General features: G+C 37.8%; 1 pseudogene; it reads right to left on the reverse strand.

Moving 5' to 3' along the window:
* Positions 1-2,928: 2,928 nt before the first annotated feature.
* On the reverse strand, positions 2,929-3,519 carry LOC133754544 (cytochrome c oxidase subunit 5A, mitochondrial-like; annotated as a pseudogene).
* Between the last annotated feature and the right edge of the window lie 8,146 nt (positions 3,520-11,665).

Here is an 11,665-nt window from a genome sequence, read left to right on the forward strand (position 1 = left end):
GAGGAATCAAAATGAAATGAAGCAACTAGTGGAACAAGAAACTGTGATAGTGACGAGAAATCATAATGAAATGAAGAATTCAATAGATCAAATGACAAACACATTAGAGAGCCTTAAAAACAGAATGGGCAAAGCAGAAGAGAGAATATCAGACTTAGAAGACGGAGAACAGGAAAGGAAACAGGCAAACCAAAGAAAGAAGAAGAAATCAGAAATCTAAAAAATATTGTCAGGAATCTATAACAGATGAAGCCAATAATGTATTAACAGTACCAACTGAGGGAAAGTATGGTTAACTGAGGTTACTAAAAACAAAAAGTAATTCAAATCCATTGGCAATCTAGAAAAAGAGTTAAAGATTTTAAAAGCTATTATTAAAATTGCTATATTGGTCTATTATGCTATGTTATATGTGTGTACATATTGTATGTCCACATGGGGAAATTTTATTAAGAGTTTTATTTTAAATGGCTTATAGATAAGATGGTCCATAAATTTAAGCTGCTAAAATCAATCAAAGATACATTTTAATTGGTGTGACCTGAATCTCTGTATCATATGTTTTATACTTGTTGGTAGAAAGAAACTAAAAACATTTTAGTTGGTTGTGCTTAAGTTTACTGGCTAAACAAACTACACTATGTTAGATATTTAAGAGGTGTTTTCAAATACATGATTCTTAAAATTTATAGAAGGCATTGGACCTTCTGGTAAATGTTTTCTTAAGTTGTTATCTAATGGTTGAAACGGTTTGCTAAGTATTCATGTGATATTGCTATTTTCAGTAAGCGATCTAGGACTTGCTCCCTCATTTCTCTATTCTAAGCCCAACTTGTTCTTTCATTTCTCTATTCTCTTCAAGGTAGGAAACTAATTCTATTATAAAGGAATCTGTAGGATGCACAATTAAATCTTTAGACCTTATAAAAGAGATGGCTAACATTTTTCTGTAATAGCATAGCCAAAATAAGAACTTAACTAATAATCTCATAGTAGATTCACTTTGCCATCAGCGAAGTATACAGTAAGTAGAAAAAACCTCCCTTTCAGACCAAAGGGAAAGAAAGTTTTCAAGTGAGAATATAATTTTCCTCATGGGCATTGTCTACCTTAGAAAAACTACTGCAGAACATGCCTGTGACTATAGACTTGTAGTTCAGGCCGCAGAAGATTAGAGATGGGACTTGGGCACTCCCTTGACTTGCATCCTCTGGTCTGCTTTAACACAAACCAGGAGGAAAAGAAAGCTCGGCATCAGAAGCAATGGGTGGCAGGCCTATTAATGGCTGATCTGTACAGTGATCTGCCCTCAAGGAGACCCAACAGGCCAGTCCACTGCAGTGGCTTTCAATGTGGTAAGCCTGGGCTTCAGCAGAAGTCAGCTTGTGAAGAGCCCTGGTAGCTCTGCCAAGAGTTGGATCACTGGAAATGGACCTGCCCTGGAGTCGAAGGATGCCCAGGTCAGAGCCACAGATCTTATTGGCTCTAAGCTCAAAAGCCCTTCACTCAGCCCAACTTCCAAAGTGACCACTGCAGCTGAGGGTTTGGTCAAGTAGGGTCAGCAACATTGCAGGCAGAACTGTAAATTTCTTGTTAGAGATGCCCCCTGCATTTACCTGCCCAGCTCTCCTCCCCGGCCAGCCAGGTAATGAAAGTCAACAGAGGGCCTTCCCCTAGGAGGTTCACACCTCCCTTAGGATATACCCCATGTGAAGAGATAGATAGGTCTGGGCCTCTTAACTTACAAGGCCTAAAGCCCAATAGATTATTATCAAGCCCCTTCTATCAGGTTCTATTTGACTCTCAATCAGAAAAATTACTTGTAGCTTAGACAGCACCTTTCTTAGCTCCTCTAATAATGACTCTGTCCTTTGTTCTAGGCCCTGTCTAGTGCACTTGGGCCTCATTCCTTTGTAATCATAACCTCTACTCTACTACCAATGGCTCTACTCCCAACCTGTGTATATTGATGGTCCTCTCCCCCACTTAATGCTGTACAATTGTTCAAAGCTGGTAAATGCCACTCTTAGGATCATTGGTTACTATCCTCACTCTGTCTTTTATGACCTTGTCTAAATATGATCAGAGTCGGTAAACTTGGAAGGCTTCCATAGCCTTGGCAACTCATGATGACAGCCTAGGATGGTTACTGGCGCCATAAACTAGAGTGTCAATTTGTTGGGTCAACAACAGGAGCCACTGTGCACTTGCTCCTCATGTGGGATCTCTGTCCTTAATGTGCTGTACATTGTGATTTAATGCTATAGCTAGTACTCAAACGGTATGTTTCCCTTTGTGTTTCTATGTGGGTGCAAACTGTTGAAATTTTTACTTCATATATACTAAATTGATCTTCTGTATAAAAAGAGAATTGAAAATGAATCTTGATGCAAATGAAAGGGGAGAGGGAGCGGGACAGGGGAGGCTTGCGGAGGGAGGGAATTTATGGGAGGAGGAAGCCATTGTAATCCATAAACTGTACACTGGAAATTTATTTCATGAAATAAAATTTTAAAAAAAGGGAAAAAAAATAAAGTCCATTGATAATATCCAGAAAACACAAACACAGAGGCTGTAGCAATATCTGGGATTGAGTTAGCCAAAACACAACCGTATATTTCTGATTTCATCCAGTCATGTCCGGACAAAGTGGTGTGGAATTCGTATGCAATGGACCGAGAAAATCACAGTAAAAATGGTTTTTGAGAATAGCAAAGTCTTTTTGTTAGGCAAGTGCATAAAATCTCATAGATACAGTATATATAGATATAGTTCCCTGATAAAAAAACATTCAAAATAATAAAGTCCGTGGATAATATCAGGAATACACAAACACAGAGGCTGTAGCAATATCTGGGATTGAGTTAGCCAAAACCAAACGGGATATTTCCGTTTTTTTTTTTTTTTTTCAAACTCACTCCCCGTTTATTGAGTCCAAGTTGCCATGGAGTAGTCTGGCGCTCAATAAGGGAAAGCGTGTTTGAATAAGGTAATGTTATCATCATCATGTCCAGGAGACGGTTACAGTCAAGTAGCAACGCAGTAAGGCGCTGGGGATCACAAAGGTTATACTTTGTCAAGGCCCAGCTCCTCTGGAGTAGAGATTCCCAGTTCATTTAAAGTTGGTCTAAGTTCCTGGATGACATAGGGATAGATTTCCTTATGAGGTCCTGCTTTGTCCTTCACAACCTCTAGGATGCGAACTGCACTAGCGAAGTCATTTAGCCGTCTGCAGGCCCGCAGAGCAGCATAAATGATTTTGGGCTCTGGCACCAGATCATAGCCAACAAGCGTGTTAATCCCTTTACGCAGCTCCCAAGCATCTATGTCTGGCTTGTTGAAGTACGTCACCCATCGAGCGTCAAACTCCTCATCTGTCTTGTGCGACCCATGGGAGTAGCAGCGGACTGACTGGAGAGCGGCGGCGGCGCCGGCAGCCGGGCCGGGGCGCTGGAAGCCTCAAAGTCCGGCTCGGACGGCTGCGGCCGCGGCGCAGCGGCGGAGAGTGGCGCCCAGCATGACTGCGATGGCAGCGCGCGGAGGCAGAGACCGGCCAGCGGCGCTCTCACAGCTGCTCCAGCGCTCCCGGGGGCCCGGCTCACGCCTATTTCCGGTTTTATCCAGTCATATCCAGACAAACTTGCGTGCAATTCATATGAAGTGTACCGAGAAAATCAGAGTAAAATGGCTTTGGAGAAAAGCAAAGTCTTTTCATTAGGCAAGTGAATAAAATGTCATCTATACAAACAGAAATATCATGTTTGTTTGCGTAGTTCCTCTAGCAGTCTCCCTAGAAAATATGAATGTGTAGAGCTGGTGTCCCCATGATGAACCAATTAGTGTTTCTACGGTACAAAATTAAATGTTCCCTGATAAAAATATTCAAAACAATAAAGTCCATCGATAATATCCAGAAAACACAAACCCAGAGGCTTTCACAATATTTCGGATTGAGTTAGCCAAAACACCACCGCTTATTTCTGTTTTCATCCAGTCATATCCGGACAAAGTGGTGTGGAATTCATATGCAATGAACCTAAAAAATTACAGTACAAATGGTTTTGGAGAAAAGCAAAGTCTTTTCGTTAGGCAAGTGCATCAAATGTCATCTATACAAAGAGAAATATCAGGTTTGTTTGCCGCAGTTCATCTAGCTGTCTCCCTAGAAAATATGAATGTGTTGAGCTGGTGTCTCCATGTGGAACCAATTAGAGATTCCAAGCAAAAAATTAAATGTACCCCGATAAAAAACATTCAAAACAATAAAGTCTGTGGATAATATCAGGAATACACAAACACAGAGGCTATAGCAATATCTGGGATTGAGTTAGCCAAAACAAAACCGGATATTTCCTGTTTCTTCCAGTCAAATCCGGTAAACTGGTGTGGAATTCGTAAGCAATGGACTGAGATATTCTCAGTAAAAATGGTTATGGAGAAAAGCAAAGTCTTTTCGTTAGGCAAGTGCATAAAATGTCATCTATACAAACAGAAATATCATGTTTGTTTGTGGCAGTTCCTCTAGCTTTCTCCCTAGAAAATAAGAATGTATAGAGCTGGTGTCCCCATGTGGAACCAATTAGTGATTGCAAGCACAAAATTAAATTTTCCCTGATAAAAAAACATTCAAAAAAAAAAGTCCGTGGATAATATCAGGAATACACAAACACAGAGCCTTTCACAATATTTGGGATTGAGTAAGCCAAAACAAAATCGGATATTTCTGTTTTCATCCAGTCATATACGGACAAACTGGTGTGAATTTCGTATGCAATGGACCGAGAAAAATCACAGTAAAAATGGTTTTGGAGAAAAGCAAAGTCTTTTCGTTAGGCAAGTGCATCAAATGTCATCTATACAAATAGAAATATCATGTTCTTTTGCCGCAGTTCCTCTAGCTGTCTCCCTAGAAAATACGAATGTGTAGAACTGGTGTCTCCATGTGGAACCAATTAGTGATTACAAGCAGAAAATTAAATGTTCGCTGAAAAAAAAACATTCAAAACAATAACGTCCGTGGATAAAATCAGGAATACACAAACACAGAGGATGTAGCAATATCTGAGATTGAGTTAGCCAAAACAAAACCGGATATTTCCGGTTTCTTCCAGACATATCCGGACAAACTTGTGTGGAATTTGTATGCAATGGAACGAGAAAATCACAGTAAAAATGCTTTTGGAGAAAACAAATATTTTCGTTAGGCAAGTGCATCAAATGTCATCTATACAAACAGAAAGATCATGTTTGTTTGCCTCAGTTCCTCTAGCTTTCTCCCTAGAAAATACGAATGTGTAGAGCTGGTGTCTCCATGTGGAAACAATTAGTGTTTGAACGGTACAAAATTAAATGTTCCCTGATAAAAACATTCAAAACAATAAGTCCATCGATAATATCCAGAAAACACAAACACAGAGTCTGTAGCAATATCTGGGATTGAGTTAGCCAAAACATATCTGGATATTTCCGGTTTCATCCAGTCATATCCGCACAAACTCTTCTGGAATTCATAAGCAATGGACCAGAAATTCACAGTAAAAATGGTTATGGAGAAAAGCAAAGTCTTTTCGTTAGGCAAGTGCATAAAATGTCATCTATATAAAAAGAAATATCATGTTGGTTTCCCGCAGTTCCTCTAGCTTTCTCCCTAGAAAATACGAATGTGTAGAGCTGCTGTCCCCATGATGAAATAATTAGTGTTTCACAGCACAAAATTAAAGGTTCCCTGAAAAAAAACATTCAAAACAATGAACTCCATGGATAATATCAGGAATACACAAACACAGAAGCTGTAGCAATATCTGGTATTGAGTTAGCCAAAAAAATACTGGAAATTCCTGGTTTCTTCCAGTCATATCCAGACAAACTGGTGTGGAATTCGTATGCAATGGACCGAGAAAATCACAGTAAAAATAGTTTTGGAGAATAGCAAAGTCTTTTCGTAAGGAAAGTGCATCAAATATCATCTATACAAACAGAAATATCATGTTTGTTTGGCGCAGTTCCTCTAGCTTTCTTCCTAGAAAATACGAATGTGTAGAACTGGGGTCCACATGATGAACCAATTAGTGTTTCAACGGTACAAAATTAAATGTACCCTGATAAAAACATTCAAAACAATGAAGTCCATCGATAATATCCAGAAAACACAAACACATAGGCTTTCACAATATTTCAGATTGAGTTAGCCAAACCACCACCGGATATTTCTGTTTTCATCCAGTCATATCCGGACAAACTGGTGTGGAATTCATATGCAATGGACCGAGAAAATCACAGTAAAAATTGTTTTGGAGAATAGCAAATTCTTTTCGTTAGGCAAGTGCATAAAATATCAAAGATACAAACAGAAATATCATGCTTGTTTGCCACAGTTCCTCTAGTTTTCTCCCTAGAAAATAAGAATATGTTCAGCTGGTGTCCCCTTGTGGAATGAATTACTGTATCCAAGTTCAAAATAAAATGTTCCCCAATAAAAAACATTCAAAAACCTAACGTCCATTGATAATATCCAGAGAACACAAACACAGAGGCTTTCACCATATTTCAGATTGAGTTAGCCAAAACAATACCGGATATTTCCGGTCTCTTCCAGTCATATCCGGACAAACTTATGTGGAATTCGTGAGCAATGGACTGAGATATTCACAGTAAAAATGGTTTTGGGGAAAAGCAAAATCTTTTCGTTAGGCAAGTGCATAAAATCTCATAGATACAAACAGAAATATCATGTTTGTTTGCCGCAGTTCCTCTAGCTTTCTCCATAGACAATACCAATGTGTAGAGCTGGTGTCCCCATGATGAACCAATTAGTGTTTCTACGGTACAAAATTAAATGTTCCCTGATAAAAATATTCAAAACAATAAAGTCCATCATTAATAATAAGAAAACACAAACACAGAGGCTTTCACAATATTTAGCATTGAGTTATCCAAAACACAACCGGATATTTCTGGTTTCATCCATTCATTTCCGGACAAAGTGGTGTGGAATTCCTATTCAATGAACCAAAAAAAAAAAATCACGGTAAAAATGGTTTTGGAGAATAGCAAAGTCCTTTCTTTAGGCAAGTGCATAATCTGTCATCTATACCAACAGAAATATTATGCTTGTTTGCAGCAGTTCCTCTACCTTTCTCCCTAGAAAATACAAATGTGTAGAGCTGGTGTTCCCATGATGAACCAATTAGTGTTTCAACGGTACAAAATTAAATGTTCCCTGATAAAAATATTCAAAACAATAGAGTTCATCGATAATATCCAGAAAACACAAACACTGAGGCTTTCACAATATTTCAGATTGAGTTAGCCAAAACACCACTGGATATTTCTGTTTACATCCAGTCATATCCGGACAAACTGGTGTGGAATTCATATGCAATGGACCAAGAAAATCACAGTAAAAATGGTTTCGGAGAAAAGCAAAGTCTTTTCGATAGGCAAGTGCATAAAATGTCATCTATACAAACAGAAATATCATGTTTGTTTCCTGCAGTTCCTCTAGCTTTCTCCCTAGAAAATACGAATGTGTAGAACTGGTGTCCCCATGATGAACCAATTAGTGTTTCCAAGCACAAAATTAAATGCTCCCTGAAAAAAAACATTCAAAACAATGAAGTCAATGGAAAATATAAGGAATACACAAACACAGAAGCTGTAGCAATATCTGGTATTGAGTTAGCCAAAACAATACTGGATATTTCTGGTTTCTTCCAGTCATATCTGGAGAAACTGGTGTGGAAATTGTATGTAATGGACCGAGAAAATCACAGTAAAAATGGTTTTGGAGAATAGCAAAGTCTTTTCGTTAGGCAAGTGCATCAAATGTCATCTATACAAACAGAAATATCATGTTTGTTTGCCACAGTTACTCTAGTTTTCTCCCTAGAAAATACGAATGTGTAGAGATGGTGTCCCCATGATGAACCAATTAGTGTTTCTACGGTACAAAATTCAATGTTCCCTGATAATAGCTTTCAAAACAATAAAGTCCATCGAAAATACCCACAGAATACAAACACAGAGGCTTTCACAAATTTTCGGATTGAGTTATCCAAAACAAAACCGATATTTCCGGTTTCATCCAGTCATATCCGGACAAACTGGTTTGAAATTCGTATGCAATGGACCGAGAAAATCACAGTACTAATGGTTTTGGAGAAAAGCAAAGTCTTTTCGTTAGGCAAGAGCATAAAATGTCATCTATACAAACAGAAATACCATGTTTCTTTGCTGCAGTTCCTCTAGCTTTCTCCCTAGAAAATTCGAATGTGTAGAGCTGGTGTCTCCATGTGGAAACAATCTCCCTAGTAAATACAAATATGTAGTGCTGGTTTTCCCATTGTGAACCAATTAGTTTTTGAGCGGTACAAAATTAAATGTTCCCTCATAAAAATATTCATAACAATATAGAACATCGATAATATCCAGAAAACACAAACACATAGGCTTTCACAATATTTCGGATTGTGTTAGCCAAAACAAAACCGGATATTTCCGGTTTCATCCAGTCATATCCGGACAACCTGGTGTGGAATTCATATGCAATGGACCGAGAAAATCACAGTACAAATGCTTTTGGAGAAAAGCAAAGTCTTTTCGTAAGGCAATTGCATCAAATGTCATCTATACAAACAGAAATATCATGTCTGTTTGCCGCAGTTCCTCTAGCTTTCTCCCGAGAAAATACGAATGTGTAGAGCTGGTGTCCACATGTGGAACCAATTAGTGTTTCAATGGTACAAAATTAAATGTTCCCTGATAAAAAACATTCAAAACAATAAAGTCCGTGGATAATATCAGGAATGCACAAACAGAGGATGAGGCAATATCTGGGATTGAGTTAGCAAAAACAAAACCAGATATTTCCGGTTTCATCCAGTCATATATGGACAAACTGGTGTGGAATTCGTATGCAATGGACCGAGAAAATCAAAATAAAAATGGTTTCAAGAAGAGCAAAGTCTTTTCGTTAGGCAAGTGCATAAAATGTCATCTATACAAACAGAAATATCATGTTTGTTTGCTGCAGTTCCTCTAGCTTTCTCCCTAGAAAATTCGAATGTGTAGAGCTGGTGTCTTCATGTGGAAACAATTCGTGTTTCAATGGTACAAAATTAAATGTTCCCTGATAAAAACATTCAAAACAATAAGTCCATCGATAATTTCCATAAAACACAAACACAGAGGCGGTAACAATATCTGGGATTGAGTTAGCCAAAACACAGCCGGATATTTCTGGTTTCATACAGTCATATCCGGAGAAACTGGTGTAGAATTCGTATGCAATGGACTGAGAAAATCACAGTACAAATGGTTTTGGAGAAAGGCAAAGTCTTTTCGTTAGGCAAGAGCATAAAATATCATCTATACAAACAGAAATACCATGTTTGTTTGCCGCAGTTCCTCTAGCTTTCTCCCTAGAAAATAGGAATATGTAGAGCAGGTGTCTCCATGTGGAACCAATTAGTGTTTCCAAGCAGAAAATTAAATGTTCCCTGAAAAAAAAATTCAAAAAAATGAAGTCCGTGGATAATATCAGGAATACACAAACACTGAGGATGTAGCAATATCTGGTATTGAGTTAGCCAAAACAAAACCGGATATTTCCAGTTTCATCCAGTCTTTTTGACAAACTGTTGTGTAATTTGAATGCATTGGACCGAGAAAATCAGAGTAAAAATTGTTTTGGGGAAAAGCAAAGTCTTTTAGTTAGGCAAGAGCATAAAATGTCATCTATAGAAACAGAAATATCATGTTTGTTTGCCGCAGTTCCTCTAGCAATCTCCCTAGAAAATACTAATGTGTAGAGCTGGTTTTCCCATTGTGAACCAATTAGTGTTTCAACGGTACAAAATTAAATGTTAGCTGATAAAAACATTCAAAACAATATAGAACATCAATAATATCCAGAAAACACAAACACTAAGGCTTTCACAATATTTCGGATTGTGTTAGCCAAAACAAAACCGGATATTTCCGGTTTCATCCAGTCATATCTGGACAAACTGGTGTGGAATTCGTATGCAATGGACCGAGAAAATCACAGTAAAAATGGTTTTGGAGAAAAGCAAAGTCTTTTCGTAGGCAAGTGCATAAAATGTCATCTACACAAAGAGAAATATCATGTTTGTTTGCCCCAGTTCCTCTAGCTTTCTCCCTAGAAAATACGAATATGTTCAGCTTGTGTCTCCTTGTGGAAATAATTCCTGTATCCAAGCACAAAATAAAATGTTCCCCGATAAAAAACATTCAAAAAAATAAAGTCTGTTGATAATATCCAGAAAACACAAACACAGAGACTGTGGCAATATTTGGGATTGAGTTAGCCAAAACAAAACCGGATATTTCCGGTTTCATCCAGTCATATCCAGTAAACTGGAACAGAATTTGTATGCAATGGACCGAGATATTCACAGTAAAAATGGTTTTGGAGAAAAGCAAAGTCTTTTCGTTAGGCAAGTGCATCAAATGTCATCTATACAAACAGAAATATCATGTTTGTTTGCCGCAGTTCCTCTAGCTTTCTCCCTAGAAAATACGAATGTGTAGAACTGGTTTCCACATGATGAACCAATTAGTGTTTCAATGGTATGAAATTAAATGTTCCCTGATAAAAACATTCAAAACAATAAAGTCCATCGATAATATCCAGCAAACACAAACACAGAGGCTTTCACAATATTTCAGATTGAGTTAAACAAAACACAACCGGATAGTTCTCTTTTCATCCAGTGATATGCGAAGAATCTGGTGTGGAATTCATATGCAATGGACTGAGAAAATCAGAGTAAAAATGGTTTTGGAGAAAAGCAAAGCCTTTTCGTAAGGCAAGTGCATAAAATGTCATATATACAAACAGAAATATCATGTTTGTTTGCCGCAGTTCCTCTAGCTTTCTCCCTAGAAAATACGAATGTGTAGAGCTGGTGCCTCCATGTGGAACCAATTAGTGTTTCCAAGCACAAAATTAAATGTTCCCTTAAAAAAATTGAAAAAAATAAAGTCCGTGGATAATATCACTAATACACAAACAAAGATGATTTAACAATATTTCGGATTGAGTTAGCGAGAAGACAACCAGATATTTCCGGTTTCATCCAAGCATATCTAGACAAAGTGTTGTGGAATTGCTTTGTAATGGACCGATAAAATCAGAGTAAAAATGGTTTTAGGAAAAGCAAAGTCTTTTCATTAGGCAAGTGCATAAAATGTCATCTATCCAAACAGAAATATCATGTTTGTTTGCCGCAGTTCCTCTAGCTTTCTCCCTAGAAAATACGAATGTGTACAGCTGGTGTCTCCATGTGGAACCAATTAGTGTTTCCAAGCACAAAATTAAATGTTCCCTGATAAAAAACATTCAAAACAATAAAGTCTGTGGATAATATCAGGAATAAAGAAACACAGAGGCTATAGCAATACCTGGGATTGAGTTAGGCAAAACACAACCAGAAATTTCCGGTTTCATGCAGTCATATCCGGACAAACTGGTGTGGAATTCGTATGCAATGGACCAAGAAAATCACAGTAAAAATGGTTTTGGAGAAAAGCAAAGTCTTTTCATTAGGGAAGTAGATAAAATATCATCGATACAAACAGAAAGATCATGTTTGTTTGCCGCAGTTCCTCTAGCAATCTCCCTAGAAAATATGAATGTGTAGAG

Source organism: Lepus europaeus, unplaced genomic scaffold (assembly GCF_033115175.1).
Source record: "Lepus europaeus isolate LE1 unplaced genomic scaffold, mLepTim1.pri SCAFFOLD_162, whole genome shotgun sequence".
Classification (NCBI taxonomy): domain Eukaryota; kingdom Metazoa; phylum Chordata; class Mammalia; order Lagomorpha; family Leporidae; genus Lepus; species Lepus europaeus.